Consider the following 21,944-nt stretch of genomic DNA (forward strand, 5'->3'; position numbering starts at 1 on the left):
AGGTGCCCGGCGAGGAGGGGGAGGAGGGTGAGGAGGGCTCATGGCAAGGGCAGGACGCAGTGCGGGGCCTGTGTGCGTTGCTCTCGCCTCCGGCAGGTGCACCGTGGGGGCCCTGAAGTCGACAGCCCCCTCCTGCCAGGCACCCATGGGGGGATGGCTTGTAGAGCCCGTGGCACCAAGAGGGCCCCTGGCCAGGCGTGAACGCCTCCTGAGCAGGGACTGTGGCCTGAGGCCACGTGGGCTCCACGTTCAATCCCCATCACAAGCTGCCAGGGGTCCCTTCATCCCCAGCCTACCCAGCGAGGGCCACGGAGCCACCAGAACATGAACCGGGCGGTTCAGTGCTGGGGCGTCAGGAAACTCCCACTTCTTCCTAAGGACATGGGAGGCCGTCTGGGGGGCGCATGCCAGCGCATGGAGATGGAATGTTGAAAAGCAAATGGGTCCTGGCTGGTGTGACTCAGTGGATAGAGCGTCGGCCTGCGGACTGAAAGGTCCTGGGTTCGATTCCAGGTCAGGGTACATGCCCAGTTGCGGGCTTGATCCCCAGTAGGGGGTGTGCAGGAGGCAGCCGATCCATGATTCCTTCTCATCATTGATGTTTCCATCTCCCTCTCCCACTCCAAAATCAATAAAAATATATTTTAAAAAGCTCACAAAAAAAATGGGCATGTTTTAATTTTACATCACAGAATCCCACCCAGCAGTGTTTATGGAGCACCTAGCGTGTGTACAACCTGTTTTTGTGTGTGTGTGTGTGTGTGTTTTCAAAAATATTTTTATTGATTTCAGAGAGGAAGGGAGAGGGAGAGAGAAACATCAATGATGAGAGAGAATCGTTGACTGGCTGGCTCCTGCACGCCCCCTACTGGGGATCAAGCCCACAACCTGGGCCTGTGCCCTGATGGGGAATCGACCCGTGACCTCCTGGTTCATAGGTCGGTGCTCCACCACTGAGCCACACTGGCCGGGCTGTGCAACCTGTTTCATGTCCCTGGGGCAGCTCCGGGCCCCGCCTGTGCAGAGGCCAGCGGCCGGGCGTGTGCTGTGCGGGATGGGGGCCCGACGGCGGCCCGTGTCCGGGCGCATTTGTCCTCGGCTGGCCCAGGACCCAGACGCTCAGATGCAGCCACTTCCTGGGCTCAGTGTGAACGAGCCTTGGCTGGACGCCGTGCCGTTTGGGAGGGTCGCTCCGCAGCATTTGGTGTGGAATTATTACCAAATGCTGGAGGGGAAGGCTGCCAAATGCTGTATATCAGCTCAGACCCAAACTCCTCAACAATGAAATATTTATAATGAAAACAGACCCGGAGCGGGCGCGGGCTGGGGTGCCCAGCTGGCGAGGGGCTCCTGGCCGAGGGGGCCCATCGGACCCGCCTGTTGGTGCAGGTGCCCCTGGGGTGGGAGTGCAGGGGGGCAGCCAGCTCCAGGTCCTGGGGTGCAGCCTGTGAGCCTCTCGGAAAGAAGGCGGGAGAAGCTGCGGGTTTGGAGGTCCTGATGGGCCCAGTCTCCCTCCTCCTTGGTCCCATGCAGGGCTCAGTATACAGAAGGCGCTCAATAAATGCTGCCACCAGCGCGGGGGAGGCTTTCCACCACAGCATAGCCCGGCCCATCTGGAAGCCACAGGGGTGAGGGCCTCGCGGCTGCGTGTTCCAGAGAGAGCCATCAATTATTCCCATGTAGCATTTTCAGATGGAAACATCTCTGAGAAGCCCGCGCGTTTCCTCTCCTTCGCGGAGAACGCGCGCATTAACCTTTCGGTAATGGCCCAGGGCTGCGCTCTGAACCTCGGAGGCCGAGCGGGAGGCAGCGCAGCCCCAGGGGCCGCGGGGTTCGCCCTCCGCTAATGGCCTCCAGCGCACGCTAGCTCCAGTCGCCCCACTCCTCTCCTGGGGGTTTGGGGTTCTCCCCTCACCAGCAGGCATCGCTCCTGTCCCTGTGGCTGTGGCTGGCGGGCCTCCTCTCTCCCTAAAGAACTGCGTCTATGGGCCGTGGGGCAGAGACCACAACTCTGGGCATGGTTAGACTTTACAAAAAAGATGTTTTTTACTGATTTCAGAGAGGAAGGGAGAGGGAGAGAGAGACATCCATGATGAGAGAGAGCCATGGACCGGCTGCCTCCTGCACGCCCCACACTGGGGATCACGCCTGATCTGGAATTGAACCGGGGACCTTCAGTCCGCAGGCCGAGGCTCTATCCACTGAACGGAGTGGCAGGACTGGTGTGGTTAGCAGCTCTCGGAAGTAGGTGCATTTGCTTAGAGCAGCGGTTCTCAACCTGTGGGTCGCGACCCCTTTGGCGGTCGAACGACCCTTTCACAGGGGTCGCCTAAGACCATCCTGCAGATCAGATATTTACATGACGATTCATAACAGCAGCAACATTACAGTTATGAAGTAGCAGCGAAAATAATGTTATGGTTGGGTCACAACATGAGGAACTGTATTTAAAGGGCCAGAAGGTGGAGAACCACTGGCCTAGAGGGAGCCTGAGGGGCCTGCAGGACGCGTGCACCTCACGCTTGGTTGTGGCTGCTCAGGCCGCCCAGTGTCCTTCCTGCGTCCCTTCTTGCTTAGTGGCACCTGGGAAAGGAACTCGCTAGTTACTAGTCAGCAATGCCCAGGACCCGCCCGCGCATGGCCACCAATCCCTATCCCACCTGCAGGTGAGTAACCCTTCCCCAGAGATCCGCTCGGAGCTGCTGGCGGGGCTCAGTGGTTGGGCCTCGACCTGTGAACCAGGAGGTCACGGTTCCATGCCCTGTCAGGGTTGCAGGCTCGATCCCCAGTGTGGGGCCTGCAGGAGGCAGCTGGTCCATGACTCTCTCATCATGGATGTTTCTATCTCTCTCCCTCTCCATTCCTCTCTGAAATCAATAAAAATATATTTTTTAAAAAGAAAAAAGATCAGCTCTGTGACACCAACTCCCAGACGCCGAGCGTGTCGGCTGCTCCATCCCATTGGGCAATCAGGCCTCTGAGGCCTGTGCGGAGGACACCCCAGTTGGGGTGACTCAGCTGGAGCCCCAATACCCGACCCAGGAGGGAGGGACACAGTCAGGAGACTTGGGGTTCACTTGCAGAGGCTGCTGGAGAGGCCAGCAGGGCTGCGAGGACCCACAGAGGAGGGCTGGAGGGGATGGAAACTCAGAGGCCATTACATGAGCCTTTTGTCCCCGGTTGTGAGCACGGGGCTGCGGTGTGACCAGGAGACAGACGGGCAGGGCCTCCCCAAGGGAGGGCACCCCTAGAGGATCCCAGCCAGATGGCCACACCCTGGCTGCTGGAGTGTGGGGGCACCCCAAACTCTCTCCTCTAGCTCTCCAGGTGCCCCCCCCCCCCACTGTGAACTGGTCTCTAGGCCAAGGAGCAGGGAAGGGGTCCTTAGAGGTGGCCCCCCTGGGCCCAGAGCGCGGTGGCGGAGGGAGACGTGGATTCCTGGGGCCTGTGGAAGGCCCAGCACAGAGCCCACCTGGTTCTGAAGGCTTCTAGGACCCGCCCTGCCGCCAGGCGGGCTGGGGAGCGGCTGGTGCGCCTGTGGGCTGGGCGCCTGCTCTGGGCACAGGGCGGGGGGTTGTGGGTAGGTCTGTGTGCCTCCTGGACCAGCCGGCGTTCCCACTCTCTCTCCCTCCAGGTGGCCTGGGCTGGTGGCATGTCAGGGCTGAGCCCGCGTGGAGTGATGGGGCGTGCGGGAGCCTGGGAACTGCCCAGAGCCAGGACATGGGCCCCTCTCGCCTGCGCATCTTCCCGTGACATGGGCGAGGTGGGGGTGAGGACCCGACGGGGAGGGCTGCCCACGGCAGATTAGAAGCTGTGTGTGCAGCCACTGGGGCCTCCTCCTCACTTCTCCTCTGGAGCAAAAGTGTCACCTGTGGCACAATAACCCGCGTGAGCGAGGACAGAGGGCCCGGGGAGCAGGCAGGAGGGCGGGACCACGCCCCGAGATGCCACTTCTCTGACCCTGGCTGGCTGCGTCCCTCCCCTGCACACAGCCCGAGCAGGAGCTGGGGGAGAGCGATACAGTGTTTCCTCTGAAGCCAAGAAGGTCCTGCTTGTCCCCTGCTGGGGACAGGGGACCCCGGGGGCTGCCTAGGGCTGAGAGGTGAGCCCGGGGCAGCAGGAGCCTGCTGAAATGACAGTCAGAAGGAGGAGGCCTTGCTGGCTACAGTGTGACAGCCTGAGGGTTAACGACCTCCTTGGAGTCTGAGCATAAGCCCTGAAGTCCCTCCCTCCGGGGCAGGAGGCAGGGGGGCGTGGGGAGTGTCATAGGGGGGCGGCCCTCGGGGCCAGAAGGTTGGAAATGCCTCAGAGGAGCCTCAGACCCCCCACCCCCGACCCAGAAATCTCCCTTCTACCAACCGCTCCCAAGAGCAGGCTGGCGAGGCAGATAGAGGTTTCACCGTGAAAACGCTCGCTCTGATACTTCAGAGAGAACAAAGAATCAGATACAATTTAGATGTTCTCAAATAAGAGATTGTTTAAATAAATTATGTTGCATCCATTTGAAGGAACATTATGTAGCCATAAAATCATGTTTTCAAGCATATTTAATGACGTGGGAAATACCTTGCGCTACAAGGTTAGAAAATGAAAGCAGGACACAGAATCGTTCATATAGAATGCTTCCAAGTCTGGGAAAATAGACGCGCGCAGAAAAATGCTTGGGAGGAGAGACGCAGAGGGTGGCGGGCGAGGTCGCGGGGACAGCACCCTCGTCTCCGACCGCTCTGTCTCTGCGTTACTCCTCAGTGTGCACCGGGTTGCTTTCTATTCGGAAAAGTAACCACTAACTCCCCCCGTCCCCCGTTTTTTTTGTTAATCCTCATCCGGGGATATTTTTTCATTGATTTTTGGAGAGAGTGGAAAGGAGGGGGAGAGATGGAGAGAAACATCGATGTGAGAGAGACACATCGAATGGTTGCCTCTGCATGCACCCCGACCAGGGCTGGGGATCAAGCTGCAACAGGTATGTGCCCTTGACCGTGATCAAACCCAGGACCCTTCAGTCCTCAGGACAGGTTTGAAGTAATGCTGTTCATGTATTCATTCATTCATTCATTCATTCATTCATTCACCAGTGAAGGGTGAAACAGTGCCTAACACACAGCATGAATTACTTAAGTATCAGACTAATTTCTTGATTAGTTTCATCAAGATTTCCTAATGCCCGCAGTGGGCCAGGGGCGGGGCTGGGCCTGGACCCCAGCGATGAAGCAGGCATGAGGTGTGGCCTCCGGAAGCGCCCGGCCTCGGGCAGGGAGGGGCTCCCACAAGCACAGCCCTAGATGGCATCCCTACGTGGGCAGCGATAGCCCTGAGAGGTCCACAGATCAGGGCCCTGGGAGCCGGAGGGGGGCTGGATAGGCTGGGGTGGACATACCGCGTCTCAGATGCACCCCAAGAATACAAATTCACCCCCAGTCACCAGAGGACTGCCTTCTACACCCTTAGGTGCCAGTTCCCAGCCTGCACTCTGGCAGCGACCTGCTCACACCCACGCCCAGGCTACAGAACGCCCTGGAGGGTGCAGGAACGCAAGACCCTTGCATTCAAGCCCCCCTCCCCCACCCCCTCCCCCGCCACTGCTCCCATCCCCCACTTCCCATCGGGTTCCACTTTGCTTCCCTCATGGAACCATGACACCATCAACCCATCTTCCCTCTCTGATTCCCCAGGATCTTCCGTAAGACTCCACTCAGCCCTGTGGTGGGATCAGGATTTAAAATGAAGCCTAGTCTATGGGCGTGGCCCAGGGGCTGAGCAGCAACCTAGGAACCAGGAGGTCAGGGTTCGATTCCCGGTCAGGGCACAGACCCAGGTTGCGGGCTCGATCCCCAGTGGGGGGTGTGCAGGAGGCAGCGGATCGGATCGGTGATTCTCCCTCATCACTGATGTTTCTATCTCTCTCTCCCTCTCCCTTCCTCTGAAATCAAGAAAAATATATTAAAAAATAAAAATGAAATGAAGTCTATAGTGAGGTAGGCCCTGGGCTCCCTGCCCACCTGAGCTGTGGCTGGGCTACGACAGAGGGCAGGGCCACTCTGTGGTGTGACAAGTTTTTTTAAAATTTAATCCCACACCCACTCATCCAGATGTGCACTGGTCCCAGGAGGGCAGGAGGGGCGCCACCTTGGAGACCCGCCTTTGAGTCCCGGGCTGGGGACTGGCTGTCCTTCCCGGGCCATGAGGACTCTGAGCACAGGACTGTGGTGGCTGGCGGGTGGGGTGAGGAGGGGAGGGGCCAGGGGGGAAGGTGGGAGGCCCAGGAACCCCTGGACAAGGGACAAAGGATGGGAGGGCCCCAAGCTGTGCAAGTGTCCCCCAAACCCATGGGGGGGCAGGTCTTCCAGGAACTGTCAGTGCTTTGGTGGGACGCAGGCAGGTGTCACGCTTCGGCTTCGGTGCGTGTCCAGCGCCCCCCAGCCCCACCTGGGGGCTGTGCAGGGCCGTCTCCCTGGGCTCCCCCACTGCTGGCATGGGGAGTCCTCAGGGGACGCAGAGCGCGCGGGAGCCGACAGGGGGCGCGCGCGAACTCCCACCGGAACCCTGTGCGGGGCTCAGGCCCTTGGCGAGGCCTCTGGTGGTGAGCGGGTCGCTGCCTGGCCCGCTGGGCTCTCGGGGCGACAAAACACCCCCCCCCCGCTTCCTCTCCGCAGCCCCGTGCACCAGCCGGGTCCCCGAGGCCGCCTGCAGCGCGGCTCTGCTGAGCACAGGGCCCTCCGAGGCGCGGAGCCGCCTGCCTTCCAGCCTGGAAGGGGCGCCTGGGGCCTGGCATCCCCATCCCTGTGGTTGCAAACCGGTTGGGCACCACGGAGGGTCCCAGAGAGGTGGCGAGGCACCCGGTCCAGCTCCCTGTCTCCATTCTCTTGGGGAGAAAGCGCCTTTTCTCCGAGTCCATATGGGCACTTCCTCTGGCCCGGCTCAGCCTCGCCGGCCCCTTTGTCCCGGCTGTCAGTTAGAAAGAATCACTTGACTTACAATAACGGGGTCAAAGACGACAGAGGATAATCAGCTGATCCACGAAGAATTGGCATAAAGAACACCCCACTGCTCCGCGATCTTCCCCATAGAGACCCGATAGCGTTGCTGTGATTGCGATGCTAATTTCTACACAAGGAAAAAAAACCTTGTATTTGGGGATTTGTTCGAAGAGAATTTCAGACACATCCGATTGGGAAATGTGGACTGAATGCCTAAACTTTTTTTGGGTGGGGAGGGGATGTAAAAAGCACCAGAGCAGAGGTTTGAATGGACTTTAAGAATCTCCTGGGACTAGCTTGTTAGCCAAACCCATCCTTTCCCTGCTCCCCAAAGCCAGGAATGAGAGAGAAAGGGAGATAGAGATGGACATAGAGATTGAGATAGAGACGATAGAGATGATAGAGATAGATAGAGATATATAGATAGGGAGGGAGGGAGGGGGGGAGCGCTCGAGCTTGCTTGCTGGGTTCTCAGGACAGTCCGGGGGTGGGCGGCGGTGAGCAGGTCTGGTGCCCGCCTCAGGTGCACTGGGAAAGGGGTCCCCACGGGCAGGAGCCAGGCCGGTGCCCAAGCATCTGGGCGGGGCCAGTGCCGGAGCCCCAGCCCAGGTCCTGCTCAGAGGCGCCTCCCCGCCTCCCCGATGGAAGTTTGGGCACCTGGCCTCACTCTGGGACAGGTGCTTGCCGCTGACTGGCTCCTTCGCAGGAGGGGTGGTGATGGGGAGGCTGCGGCTGCCTTTTCTGCATCTTTGCTTTTCATGGATGGTGGTACCCGGGTTTAACCACCCCCTCAGTTATCCTATGGGTCAGGCTGGACCCAATCCTACCCGGATCGATGTGTGAAGGTCCCTGTGGCTTGGTGTTTTGAATAATCAATCTCTCTCCATAGCTTCTTAATCATGCCTAACTCAGGCCTCTCCCCCACCCCACCTCCTCCCCCCTCCCTCCCTTCCCTCCTCCCTCCCTCCCTCCCGCCCTCTCTTTTTCTTTGTCAACTCTTTTGGATCCTGTCTTTCTGCTATTAACATTCCTCAATGTCACATGCGGGTCTTTTCTTTAAAACAAGCTCCTCATTGGTGTGTCTGGATACTTCTTTTATTATTATTACTGAATCCTTTCTCCCCCATAACGACACCAGGATCATTATATAATCCCATAACAAAGAGGCTTTTGAGGCACCAGCTTTTGTCAACCCCAGGACAGAGAATGCATAATTGCATTATTCAGCTTTCTCCCCTTCTTCCCCTCTTCCTCGCTCCACAGAAACCCAACCCCAGGCACCGCTCACGTCTCCTCCTCGTGCCCCTGCCTCCTAGGATCTACCAGAGCGTGGACCCGTCGTGTACAAAGTTGCCTTTAAAAAGTTATTTTGTTGGGTGGTGAGTCCTGGAGCCCACCCCCGCGAAGATTATTCCCGACCCATAAGGCAGAGGGCCTGCATGACGTTTTTTCCTCCAAGTTTAATTACCGTATGCTAATTTCCTTGCCTACTACGTGATTAATTAAAATCATATTTTCATAATCATTTGGCACCGGCATTGTTTTAGAATGATCATGATCTCCTAAATAGCGTCTGCAAATAAAGTCGCCTCTAATGGCAGGCGCGGGAGGCCGGGCTGAGGACCTCTCCGTGTTTGTATCGCCGCGATTGGCAACATAAGTGCCTTATTTACACTAAATACGCCACAAGGTTACAGCGCGGATCAACGTCATTTGATCGGTGATGACTCCCTTAAACGCCGGGGCTGGGACCGCTGCTCCGCGACCCGCCGTCCACCCAGATGCACCCGGGAGTTCCTTTTCCCCCCAGAAAAGAAACAGACTTTAAATAGTTTCGGGAGCAGGTAAGCATGACGCTTTTTCGCTCTCCCTTCTCCGGCTCGCCGCTCCCTCCCTGGCAATCTCTCTCTCTCCCTCTCTCCCTCTCTCCCGGCTGGATAAAAAATTCTTTAGTCAAAGGCAGGAATGCAAAGTAGTGACAAGCGAAGGGGCTGATATATGTCTCCGTAACGAGTCTGACAATCAGAATGCAGCTCTTGGAGAATAGATAGATTTTAATAAGTGTGTTTACATGAGCTCAAGGTCAGAAGCAAGCTGCGCTGTGTTAAATGGTTTCTTAGTTGCTAGACAGAGAGAAAAAATGGACGATCACACACCATTCTTTGTAGATTATTATATCAAGGGTTCAGTCTCTGGCTCATCAAAGCTAAATGCCGCAAGACCTATCTAGTTGCTGTGAATTATGCCAGGGCGACAATGGAGAGCCTTTTTAATGGTACAATGCATTTCACCTACCCGAGAGGGGGAGGCCGAGCCGGGCCGGGGATGTCTGCGGGCTGGGTGATGAGTATCAATGAGCGGGGCGATCGGAGCGGAGGCGGATGAAAATGCAGCCCGCCCTGGCCGGACCGGGCCGAGGCCGGCGCGCGGGGCTCCGCCGGGCGGGCGCGAGAGGCGCGCTAGCAGGGCGCCGGTCCCCCCTCAGCCCCAGAAAATGATCAAGTCAATCATGTGGACATGTTTCATTATTCATTGAACACAATCTTTACAACGCTCCGTTTACGTGCGAGTTTGCTCCCCACGCCCGCGTCTCGAAATATAAGGTAAGGAAAACAAAGGTGGCGGGGCCGCGGGGCGCGGCGGGGCGGGCGGGGGGGGGCGCGCCGGGCGAGCGGGGGGGGGGGGGCGCCCGCAACTGGAGGTGGCAAAGTGAGTTTGGACTCTTGGCGTGGCCCCCTCCCCTCCCCCTCCCCCTCTCGGCGAGGCCTGCGCCCGGCTTCTCTGGCCCCGTCTCGATTAAAAAATACGCTCTAATTAAATCTCCGTGGCGGTGACGTGGGCGAGAGGCTGTCAGCAGGGGGACGAGGAAGGAGCCGGGAGCGCGGCGGCAGCTGGGCGCGGATGGCTCTGGCGAACTTCGGAGGCAAGTGGGACCCGCGCCCGGCCACCGCCTGCCCCGCCCGCAGCCCCCGGACCGTTACTTTGAAAAGGAGTCGCGGGCACTGGCGCCCGGCGCGCCCGGGGGTGGACCCAGCGCCCGGCTCCGGGCCCAGCGGCGCCCCTGTCCGAGCCTGGCCCTGCGCTCTGGGCCCGGGAAACTTTCGCAGGATCTGGGGGGTCGCATGGGGAGGGGAGGCCGGGGCCACGCAAACTTCTGATCGAGCGACTTTCCCCGTTTTCCCGGTGGCGAGATGCGGGCGCCCGGCTCCCTCCTCCCTGCGTGGCTCGCTGCGGGATCCGCCGCCGCGGGGGGAGGGGTGGGGAGAGGGGAATTTATAATCATTAAAAAAAAAAATCAAAGTTAGCCGCTGCTCACACTGTGTGAAAGTTGCCGGCGCCCGGGCCGCAGAGACCTGCCATTTTGTGTGTTCACTGTCCTCCCGCGCCCCGGGAGCCCGCGAGGCCCAGGCGGGGGCGCGCAGGCCGGGATGCGGGGTCCGCTCGGCCGCCCGCCGTGCTCAGGCTGCAGCGCCCCGAGCGCAGGCGGCGCCCCCAGCGGGTCCGGCCCAGCCCCAGCCCTGGGGCCGGCTGGGGGCCCGGGATAGCCGCCGAGACAGAAATAAGTAACAGGTTATGGAGGAGCCACAGCCTGGGCTGCAAATGAGGCCAATCAGAGTGTGTGTGTGTGTGTGTGTGGGGGGGGGGCGCGGGAGGGGCTGGAGGCCGGGGAGCGGGGGTCCAGGGCGCCCAGGAAGAGCACAGTCCGGGGGAACAGACCGCCCAGTGCAGATGCCTGCCTGCGGCCAGTGGTTTGCGCTGAAAAGCGGGTCTGTTTGCCTCGCCACGTTATTTTTTGAGGAGGAATTGAGGAAAACAGTCGTAGGCGGGACCGGGATGTATTTTAGGCAAAAAAAAAGGGGGGGGGGGATTTTTCTTTGATGATGAGTAGGAAAGTGCCCAGATCTCACGCGCCCATCTGTTGCAGTTTTGCAAATAATTTAAAATATAGGTCTCTCTATAGACGGGTGATGGGCAGTGAAGGGGGAAACGCAGGCGCCCGCAAGTTAGTGAAAAGGAAAGGAAAGGGGTGCGGGGCAGGGAGGGAGCCCCCAGCTCCTCGGCGGGGACTCCGGCAGGGCTCTCTGGGGGGACAGGTGGAGAGCTGTGCCCCCCTTTTCACTCCTGTGTCGCCTGTCCCTCCTGTCCACGTCGCGGCGGCCACGGACACTACCCCGATCATTTGGGGACGCGGGGCCCCTCGGACCCGGCGGGTCCCAGCCCTGCGCGGAGGCGGCGGCCGGGGGTTTGTTGGCGGACGCTGTTGTGAATGAGGAGTGCTCACGGGAGGCGCGACGATCGGCGCCTTCTTTTTCGCTTGAGCGAGAAAATGCGGAGGCTGCGCGGAGTCCTGGCCGGAGGGGCTCGGGCGCCGAGGGCGTGTGGTGCCGGCGGGAGCGCGGGGGGCGCGCGGGCAGCCGGGAGGGGCGCAGCGCGGGCGGCCTGGGCTCCTGCGCCTTCTCGGCCGCCGCCGCCGCCGTGCAGTTTAGCGGGGATCCGACAGGGGCCGCGTTTGCTGAGCGCATCGGGCGGGCGGGCGGCGCGAGCGGGCCGGCTGCAGGGCCAGGCCGCCGGGGAGCCTCGGGGAGCGGCCGGGGGGCGAGAGGGTGGGAGGGCCGCGGGGAGCGAGCTGGGCGTGGGTGCTCCCCACCCTGGTCTCCTGGGTCCCCAGCAAGTCCGGCAGCCCCTGGAGCCCTGGCTTCGGCGCCCCCGTCTCCAGCGGGCTTAGGTGAACTTGGGGTGGGGTGCGCGCGCGCGTGCATGTGTGTGTGTGTGCGCGCGCGCGCGCGCGCTCGCGCGCGGAGTAGGGGTGCCGGGACGCACTGTTTTCTCTCCCGAGTGATAGCAGCTACTGGGTTCCGACTTTGAGGCCGGCTCTGCTCCCAGCCGGGCGGGGAGGGGCGATCGTCCCCATCACTCACATCTTTGTTCATTGTTCAGAGTGGAAGGCAGGCGACTTAAAGAGACGAAAGAGAGGAAAAGGGGCGGGGGGGGGGGAGGAAAAAGAGGGGGGCAGGAAGAGGGAGGAAGAGAGGCTGGGGGACAGCGCCCCCGCCCGCGGGGTCGGGTGGGCCAGGAGATAGAAGCGCGGAGGGTCTCCTGGAAAAGTGGACATTACCGCTTTAATGAACTTCGCGATGCTCGGCGGCGGGACCTGGCGTAGCCGTGACGCGCCCCATAAATCCGCCGGCCCGGCTGCTCCCGAACTCGTGTGGTCGCCGCCGCGTCAGACCCAGCGCGCGCCTCCCAGTCCAGAACCATTTGCATAATTGGATTTTTTTTGGCCTCCTTGTTCCTCCCTGAAACTTGTTTGAAAACCGCGAGGACCTGGCCGTTGGGAAGCGGGTGCCAAGTAAGTGCCCGGCGGTGCCTTCGGCGCGCCCCGGGGTCAGCGCGCGCAGCTGGCGGGCGAGGTGCGGGGAGCGGCGCGCGGCAGGGTGGGCCTGGCCGGTGGGGTTGGCTGCCTCGGGCTCCGGGCTCCCGGCTGGCAGCTCCGCAACTTTTTTTCTCCGTCTGCTGACTTTTTGGGGCAGGTGAGGCGTCTGGCCCGCGCGTACCTGTAGCGAGCTCCGGAGGGAGGCGATTTCAGGGCAGGTGGAGTTGGGCACCTCTTGCTGGGGCGGGCGATGGGTCCTCACCGCGGAGAGCAGAGCTGTGGGGAGCGGCGGGCGGGCTGTTGCTGCCGGTGGCGCCGAGGCAGCTCCTCACCAGATGCCTCCCCCATGATCCCAAGGTTTGCGTCTGTGTGTGCATGTGTATGTGCGTGTGTGTGCGTGTGTGTGTGTGTGTGTGTGTGTGGTCGCCGGTGCTTGGAAAAGCAAAGCCAAGCCACCCACACAGGAGCAGGCAGGGCTCCCTGCACTTGCCCTCTCCCCGCCTCTGTGTGTGTCTGTGGCTGGAAGGAGGGCACACACAGAGGCTTGCTGGAGGCAGGGTTCCTGAGAAATGGGCAGCTCTGTTAGCAATGCCACCGGTTCCAGAGCCGAGCGGGTGCTGCTCCGGAAGGTGCCAGCCCTTGCTGCCCAGGAGAGCACTTCCACAGCCTCTCCAATGGCACTAAACACTCACAATACATCATCACCATCATCCGCAGCTTCAGGGCCTGGGGGACATCCATTTGCTGGGGAGAGACTGTCACCCTGATTCCCCTTCTTGGGGAACTTGCTGGAGGCTGGGCCCCCCGACTCGGCCCAGCAGGGGCAGGGGACTCAGGGTGCCCGGGGGAGTGGCAAGGGGGCGCCCTGGCAGCCCTCCGGCCCCTGCTCAGGGGGAGCCTGGGGCTTCTGGCTGAGGCTGCCTTAGTTATGATGTCATTCTGATAGCAGAGAGCAACTGTCTCCTGATCCACCATTAACCGCCTGGCTGATCTGCCTGGTAACGACAGTGCTGCTGGCCAGGCGTGGGCAAATGCAGGCTCAGGGGGCCCTGGGGGTCCCCCCACTGAGGACCAAGGGGTGTCAGAGGCCTCAACTCTGGGCCCTGCCTGTGAACCGTGTGGTGCTTCCATCTAGACATGACAGGGACACCAGGCCCCTGGATGGAGGGACCCCTGTTTGCCCAAAGTTTGGAAAACTTTTAGAAGCCTTCGCCTTCCAGAACACCCTTTATCCAAAAAAAATTATATATATATATTTTACTGATTTCAGAGAGGAAAGGAGAGAAAGGGAGAGGGAGAGAAACATTCATCATGAGAGAGAATCATGGATCGGCTGCCTCCTGCATGCCCCACACTGGGAATGGAGCCTACAACCGGGGCATGTGCCTTGACCAGGGATCGAACGGTGACCTCCTGGTTCATAGGTTGATGCTCAACCACTGAGCCACGCCGGCCGGGCAGTCTGGTAAAACTTGAATATGGTTGTGAGCAGGCAGAGACCCCTGGATCTGGGCCCCATGACTGGGGGCCTGGGTCTCGGGGCCCTGGTGTGGGAGCGCGTTGGTAACATCTGCCCACCACCTTTGGTGCCTGAACTGTGCCTTTATGTAAATGTCGCTGCACGTGAAGCGGGTTGAGTGTGGGTTTTTAAAGAGTGTTCGGTGACTGAAGATTTCCTCGGATTGACGGTTCTTGGGGAATTTGCATAACTGGGATGAGAATGAACTTAACATCTGGGCCTGTGAGAAAGGTTAGTGCCTCGCATGTCATCTGCAGACGACGCCTGTGCAAGGCTTGTCGCTGAGCTGGCGTGGGGAGAAAGTTCCTTCCGATGGATCTGGGTTCCGGGGCCCAGGCTGGGAAGCCGGCTTGCTCTTTGCGGGATGCGTTTGACTTCTGAGCAGGTTTCAGATCCTCACAGCTCAGCGTTGACTGCGGGCTGGGCCGTCTGCACCGAGGACCGGGGGTGGCAGGGCAGCAGCCACAGTGTCTGATCAATGCTGGGAGCCAGTGACCCCCATAGTGGGGCAGGCAGGTGGGTGCTGAGTCCCCAAAGCTGCCTGATCAGGTTGTGCTGAGGTGGTCTGCTCGGCCTTAGGTAACCCGAGATACTCCCATCAGCTCAGACCTGCACATCCACGCGCCCACCCCACCCCAACGAACCCCGACCCCCTTGTGAGCAAGACGGGCTGATCTCGGGCCGAGGCACCAGCCTTCCCCGAGCACGACTGCCTTTTGCTCGGGAGGCGGCTGTGAATGGCACAGGTGTTTCTAAAGTGCCGGGGCTGGAGGGAGAGAGAACATAGAGGAACTCGCGCTTCTCCCCCTTTGGAAGAGGATCATAAAGAAGGAAGCAAATAGATTTATTTTCCCAGTTTGAATGAGGACAATTATAGCTCTTTAACATCTTTGGATGCAGTGTGTTAATAAGCCTTGTAAGTAAGCTGAGATATCAGCCTGCATTTTGTTCTCAGCATTATTTACAGTGAGGCTTGTTGCGCGTTTGGAACAGAAGCGAGCTTTCTGCGGGGCCACTTGGGTCCACGCAAGGACAGGAGGCCCGGCACCCCTGCCAGGACCCGCGGTGAGTGTGTGCCGCTCCTGCCTGTCCCACGGGAGACCCTAGGATTGGTCAGAAGGCCCCTGGCGGTCAGCGGGCCTGAGGCATCTCCCGGGCGGTGGAGGGTGAGCTGTCGGGGGGGGGTGGGGGGGGACGGGGGTGGTGTAACAGCCACGCACAGGTGCACTGACCTCAGAGACTCCCGTGGGCTGCGGGGCTCATGGGGGGAACCCACACCGGCCCCGCGTCTCGAGCCCCTCCAGGATGGGCTGCGGCTGGGGCCTGAGGGACTGGGGGGAGGAGGGGCCCCGGGCAGGTGGGGCCGGGCTCAGCTGACGGGTGTGTTGTCCTCGGTTGTGTGTGTCTGGCTGGGCGCTGGTGGGAGAGGGACTGTCGCTCAGGCCTTGCCTGTCCTGCTGGCACCGAGCGCCCTCTGAGGGCTGAGCAGCCGAGCTGAGCTGGGGGGCCCCACGTGCGGGCAGATGGAGCTCAGCCAGGGGGAGCCCGCGCTGGGAACTCGGGTGTGGTGATGCTGGTGTGTGTATGCACATGCACGAGTGTGCGTGTCTTTCTCTGTGTGTGTGTGCATGAGTGTATGTGTGTTTGCGTGTGTGCATGAACGTGCGTGTGTCTGCATGAGTGTGCACATGTCTGTGTGTGCACAAGTGTGCACGTCTCTGCGTGTGCATGTCTGTGTGCATGAGCGTACATGTGCTTGTGCGTGTGCATGCTTGAGTGTGACATGTCCATGCGTGCACTAGTGTACACGTGTCCGTGCATGTGTGCACATGCTGGGGAGGGTGTTCCCTGACAGCAGCACCGCTTCTGCCATGGTTTCCTGTTCACCCACCGGGCACTGCCCAGGCAGGTCAGTGAGCCTGTGAGCCCGTGTGGGGTGGCGGTCAGGCCCAAACCGCTGAAAGAGTAGGAAGTGGAAGGAAACACACACGTTCGGAATCTGGCCCCAGGGTGCAGGCCACGCTTCCTGGAGCAGATGCATACTTTCCCCCCAAACGAAGGCAGACGTGGCTGGAAGCCACCCCGGAAGGTGGGCCACTCGGCAAGTCCCCTGGCGGGGCCCAGCCCTGCGGGGTGGGCGTGGGGCCTCCTGCCCAGGCCTGGCATCACAGGCTCGCGTGGGGCCAGAGCTGGTGCCGCTGGCTCTGCCGCTGCTCGAGGATCCACATCCCACTTTCACTTTTAAAGCTCCTTGCACATCTTTCGTCGTTCCCTTCTTGTGGACTGTTGCTCCCACAGAGGACGTGGACACGTGGCTTTTCGCAGCCTCTGTGCCCGCAGGGGGTGGGTGGGTGGCTCTGAGACCGGACTGGCAGGGGGACTTGCCAGGCTGACCGGAGCCCTGTTCCTCTAGGCGAGGGTTCGCACAGCCGCACAGTGGACACTGCTGCTTACAGAGGCTGTCCTGTGTGCGGCAGGGCGTTTGACGCATCGCTGACCTCTGATCTGTACATGCCGGTGGCCCCCCCCACCCCCTGTGACAATCACACATGTATCCAGTCGTTTCCATCCATCCCCTGGGGGCCCCAGGCTCACCCCCACGGCCTCCACCTGCCAGGCCTTGTCCTCAAGGGGCAAAGGGGCCCGGCCCTCAGGGCGTGCACAGACCTGGGTGACAAGAGTGTCCCAAGGACCTGGGACTCCAGGGGCCTGGCCCTGCCTGAGTGGGGGCCGAACTGTGGGGTCTGCGAGGAGGGAGAACCCTGAGTGGAGGAGCAGAGGGGCTCCCGCTGCTTCTTGATGAGTCTCACCCTGAAAACGGCCCCTGGATGAGAGCTGCCTGGTCCCTGCTGGGCCATGACACCCGGAGGCGGGGCCACAGCTCGGAGCCGGTCAGGGTGGCCGCCAGGGTGGCGTGTGTGGTGTGCATGGGCTCTGAGCCCTTTACTCATTCAACCCCCGCAGCCTCTTTTTTCTTTTAAAGGATACATTTTAAAAAATATTATTTCTATTGACTTCAGAGAGGAAGGGAGAGGGAGAGAGAGAAACATCCATGATGAGAGAGAATTATGGATCAGCTGCCTCCTGCATGCCTCCTACTGGGGGTGGAGCCTGCAACCCAGGCATGTGCCCTGATTGGGAATCGAACCCGTGACCTCCTGGTTCATAGGCCGACGCTTAATCACTGAGCCACACCCGCCTCCACTCCAATGACTGTGGACACCGAGCTCCTGGGCACCTCTGGGGGGTGCAGAGATGGCCACAGACAGCCCCCCACCCAGCGGCTGCTGTCGGGGCACCTCCGCAGGCCCTGCGTTCTGCATCGTGTTTTATTTAGTCCTCTAACAACCAGTGAAGGCCCCCACCCCCGGCACTGCCTCCAGTGGGCACGGGGCTGTGACAGCCTGTTTCGGCCACGGCTCGTGTGTGGCTGAGGGAGGATCAGGGGCCCCCTGGGCCGCTCACCTCGCTGGCTCCCGATTCTACACTCAGAGGGACAGTGACAGGGCCCTCCGTCCCCGGGACCTCGCTCGCCTTCACCACGGAAGTGGCAGCTGTGAACCGGAACTTGCTGCGTGGGGGACAGATGCGTTGTTGTCCACTGGTGTCCAAGAGGGAGAAGTCGGTGGACGCTGTGTCAGTGAGACGGCGCCCACTCCAGAACGCACACGGTCGGCAGGCCTCGCAGGGATCACACGTGAGATTTCAGCCACCGGAGCTGCTTGATTATTTAATTTTATCTTTCAAAACAGCGAGACACATTTATTCCTGATCAGCACACACGTAAGAAAATGTAATTCTTGATTGAAATCTATCGAGGCCCAGGCAGGCCCGGCCTCCCACGGTGTCTCAGAAAGGCCGCCGGGCTGTGCGTCTGCGGAGGGCGGGTGGGGGAGGCACAGCTCCCGGGCTGTGATGACTCTGCGTCCGCGGCCGGGAGGGGGGGCACCCAGGTCGGGGTTGTCACCCGTGGGTGCAGTGGCCGTCTCGGCAGCCCGAGTCTGCTGGGAGCAGAGAGCATCCCGGCGAACACGGCTGGGCTGCTCACTGAGCTCAGCCCAGCATCTGAGAAACTTTAGTCCCAAACGTTGCCCCCGAGGAGGCTCAGCATGACGGGGCGGGGGGGGGGCGGGGCGGCCATCCCTCCAGTGGCCTGAGGTCAAAGGTGGCGTGCATGTGGGATTGGGGGGGCAGAGGGCCACATGTGGGCACGGAAGGGTTTAATCTGAGAAGCTGAAACCTTGCAGACGGTGGGGGGCCACCAGGTGCCCCCAAATCTTGCCGTCCTGCCGGCCACCCTGGCCTGCGGCAATGGGCCTCGGGGAGCCTGGGCCCCGCCGGGAGCTCTCTGGGCTCCGGGTGCGCCGCTCGCGTCTTAAGCAAAAAGCCAGACGCTGTCTGCAGTTCTTCCCTGAGATGACAGATTTGACAACTTAATATCTATTTTCTGTGTTTTATTTTTTGTTTCACCCCCCCCCCCCCCCCGCTGAGTTCTTCCTTCTCAGCTCGCAGCGACTTCTCAAAGTGCTGAGAAAGCTTTTGTTCCCGTTTGGAGGTGGGAGCACTGGAATTGGGTCCCGTCCACATTCTCAGGGGCGGGTTTGGGAGCAGGAGATGCGATGATGGACGTCGGCATCATCTGACCCGGATGGAGGCCGGGAGGGGGCGTCCCCCTCGGCTGCTCCCCGAGGAAGCTCAGGGGCTCCTGAGCCCAGCCGGGGCGTTTCCCATGACGCAGCCTCTGTGATGTGTGATGTCATGGGTGTGTGTGCGCGCCGAGCCTGTGGGCACGCAGCTCCCTCACAGTGCTGGCTGTGAGGCCGAGTCATAGATTCCAGGCCCCACAGCGTGGGCCGTTTTCAAAGTCCTCCCTGGAGAGCCCGCTGCGTGGGGACCTGCGGCCCTTTCATCTCCTGGAGGCCAGAGGCCGGCACCTGGAGCCTGGGGTTCCCCTTCGGCCTGTGAGGGTGGCAGGCGGGGGCGTGGGGGTGGCCTTGCACCGGCCTGCTCTGCCTGACCTCGCGCCTGGCTGTGGGTGGAGGCACCGGGCCCACGGTGCACCAGGAAACTCGCTCTTCCGTGGCCTGGCGATGCCGTGCGGATAAAGTCGTGCGTTTCTGCGTGTGACCTCCAAGTGCCGCCCTCACTGCGGCGACGTGTTCATGGGTCTGAGGCCGAGGGCCCAGCTGCGTCCTCCTCGGACAGACTCTCCAGGGGGAACCGGGTCGTTGACTCCCTTCGGGGCGCTGGCTCCTGCGGGGCCACTGTGCCGGGCGGCGGCAGGGAGCCGGGCATCAGGGGGCTGAGCAGAATCCAAGGCGAAATCCGGGCGATAATCTTACTTAAAGGGGCAGACGTGTGCTTGCCCTGCCGTCTCGGGGGCAGGCGGGCGTGAGGGGGCCGGCCTGGGGCGCGGAGGGGACCCTGGCTGGTTAATCTTTGGCCTCCGCCCGTAGCCCGGAATCCACACGGGGCAGGGGCATTTCCTGCGGCTGTGTCATTGCCCAGGAGGAGGAAGACTGAAGGGGGCGGGAGCTTCGTGTGCATTTTATTTCTTAATTAATTTTTTTTGCAAGGGTTACATCGCACCTGCATTGGATCAAAATCCATAAGTTACTTTTTTGCATAATGTAGCTTTTAGGGATGCTCCCCCTCACTCCGTGATGAAGATGCCGGTTTCACTGAGCCAGAAACAGGAGTTGGTACATGCGGGAGCCTGGGCCTTTCTGTGTCAGGGGTGAGCGGTGAGCCAGGGAGAGGGGCGGGCTGGTCGCGGAGTTACTCACCTGGGGGTCAGTGAGCACGAGGACTGGTCTCCTAGGTTCCAGAAGGTGCATTTTACAGGGTTAGCTGAGCCCTGGCTGGTGTGGCTCAGTGAATAGAGTGTCGGCCTGCGGACTGAAGGGTCCTGGGTTCGATTCCTGGTCAGGGCACATGCCTGGGTTGCGGGATTGATCCCCAGTGGGTGGTGTGCAGGAGGCAGCTGATTGAGACATTGATGTTTCTCTCTCCCTCTCCCTTCCTCTCAGAAATCAATAAAAATATATTAAAAAATAAAAAAATAAAAGGTCAGCTGTACAAGGTTGGGGTGGGGCTTAGGTCTTCACTAAGCAGACATTCTCACCCATCGCATCACATGGCAGCTACACGTTTCCAGGACACACACACATGTACACGACACACATGATTGAACACCCACACATGTGCACACGCAGCCTGCTGGTTGCTGGAATCTTGGTGGCTATGTGATGGGCCCGGCTCTTCATCCTTTCTCAGAGCCCGAGCCCCCAGGAGGCACTGCCGTTTGTCCGTCCGTTCGTTCATTCATTCATTCATTCATCCAGTGTCCACGGCAGGCTGGGTGCCGGGAGCAAGCAGAGCCACCTCAGGGCTGTCGTGAAGACTCAAGACTCAATCTAGGTCCGTGCCCTTGATGAGAATCAAACCCGAGACCCTTCGGTTCTTGGACACAGTGACAATGATTTCTGAGGCTCCAGGGTCCACATGAAGCACACGTGTTGTGTCCCAGGGACGCAGTAAATTGCACACTGGCATGCACTCTGGCGTGCACACTCATGCATCGAACCGGGGGCTGCTGCGTTCAAGACGGGCCCCATGAGAGAGGGGGGGGATCGGGAGAGCTCCCGTCCTTTTCCCCATGCGGAGCGGACGGGATTCCGGGGGCTCCCCAGAGGAGAATGCCGGCCCCGACTTCCGGGGAAAGTCGCAGGGAAGACAGGCCTGCACACGGACCTCTACGTGTAGTGAGCGCGCCCCACCGGCTGGGGCTCCAACGGGCACGGTGCCCTCTGATGTAACCCTGAGGGAAGAGGTGTTCCCACGTGGCGGGACCTGCCCACGGCCACACAGCCGGTGGCTGGCAGTGCTGGGCTCCGAGTGGAGCTTGTGCTGGGGACGTGTGGTGCTGGTGGCCCCGGCCCGGCCCTGCCCTGGAAGCGGGTGCCAGAGCAGACGAGCAGGGGGAGAAGCGAGGCTCACGAGACAGGCCTCCTCAGGGCCCCTCCCCAGGGTCTCTCCTTGGGGGGCGGCAGTGTGGCCGTGAGTCCTGGGGCAGCCAGGGTCTTTGCGTGTGTCTCGGCACTGGCTCTCCATCCCCCCGACCCCCGTCCCTCCTGCGCACACGTACTGCGGGGCCGCCGTGGGCCCGATTCCGTGGCTCCTGCAGCTCCAGACAAAGTCACGGGAGCCATGTGCTTATCATGTCAGCAGTGGCCGTGGAGGCTGCGTGATTCCAGGGGCAGCCCTTACACTGAATGTAGGTTCCAGTGGAAAGTGCAGAATGTGCTGCTGGCTCTTAGGGCACCAAGCTTTCCCCTCAGGATCCTCTTCCTCACAGGAGAGTACTTTTTCCATGGATTCTAGAGAGAGCGGAAGGGAGGTGGGGGGGGAGAGAGAGAGAGACAGACAGACAGACAGACATTGATGGGAGAGAGCCACATCAATTGGCTGCCTCCTGCACTTGCTCTGACCGGGCCTGGGGATCAGACCTGCAATCCAGGTCGGTGCCCTTGACGGGAATCAAACCTGAGACCCTTCGGTTCTTGGGCTGATGCTCTAACCACTGGACTGCCAGCTGGGCCCTCATCAATCGGTTTTAAATGATGCAGTAAATCCCATTACATAACTGTAAACATCCCACATGGTCCCACACACATCGGCACCTCCACGTAAAGTATTAGCCGGTGAACGACTCCATAGAAAAGTCATGGAAACAAACGTGTGACTTCCATTACGCTTTCAGAAAAGTCGCCTCAAGATTTCTCCTTCCTTAGCAAAAACCTGTGATGAATGAAGAGGAAAGATGTTTAAGGAGACTAGGAAAATAATTCTTTTAAGAATAATTGACTTTAGAGAGAGAGAAGGAGGAGGGGGAGAGACAGATAGGAGAGAGAGAGAGCGCGAGAGAAACATCGATTTGTTGGTCCACTTATCTATACATTCAAAGGTTGATTCTTGTATGTGCCCTGACCGGGATCAAACCTGCCACCTTGGCGTATTGCGCCGCCAATGCTGAGCTACCAGCTGAGCTCCCGGCCAGGCGGGGCTAGAA

The 21,944-nt window shown here is 60.4% G+C and overlaps 1 protein-coding gene across 3 annotated transcripts in view; it reads left to right on the forward strand.

Annotated features, from left to right (window-relative positions):
- The first annotated feature begins 8,645 nt into the window (after positions 1-8,645).
- Positions 8,646-21,944, forward strand: part of ZNF536 (zinc finger protein 536) — a 290,099-nt gene continuing 276,800 nt past the window's right edge. The window contains exon 1 of one of the 3 annotated variants that reach the window (XM_059668157.1): positions 8,646-8,824. The gene's annotated coding sequence lies outside the window, so the exon portion shown is untranslated. Of the gene's footprint in view, positions 8,825-12,074; positions 12,331-21,944 lie in introns of those variants that run through there. The other 2 variants (XM_059668159.1, XM_059668158.1) reach the window with 2 other exon arrangements.

This window comes from Myotis daubentonii, chromosome 15, assembly GCF_963259705.1.
Source record: "Myotis daubentonii chromosome 15, mMyoDau2.1, whole genome shotgun sequence".
Taxonomy (NCBI): domain Eukaryota; kingdom Metazoa; phylum Chordata; class Mammalia; order Chiroptera; family Vespertilionidae; genus Myotis; species Myotis daubentonii.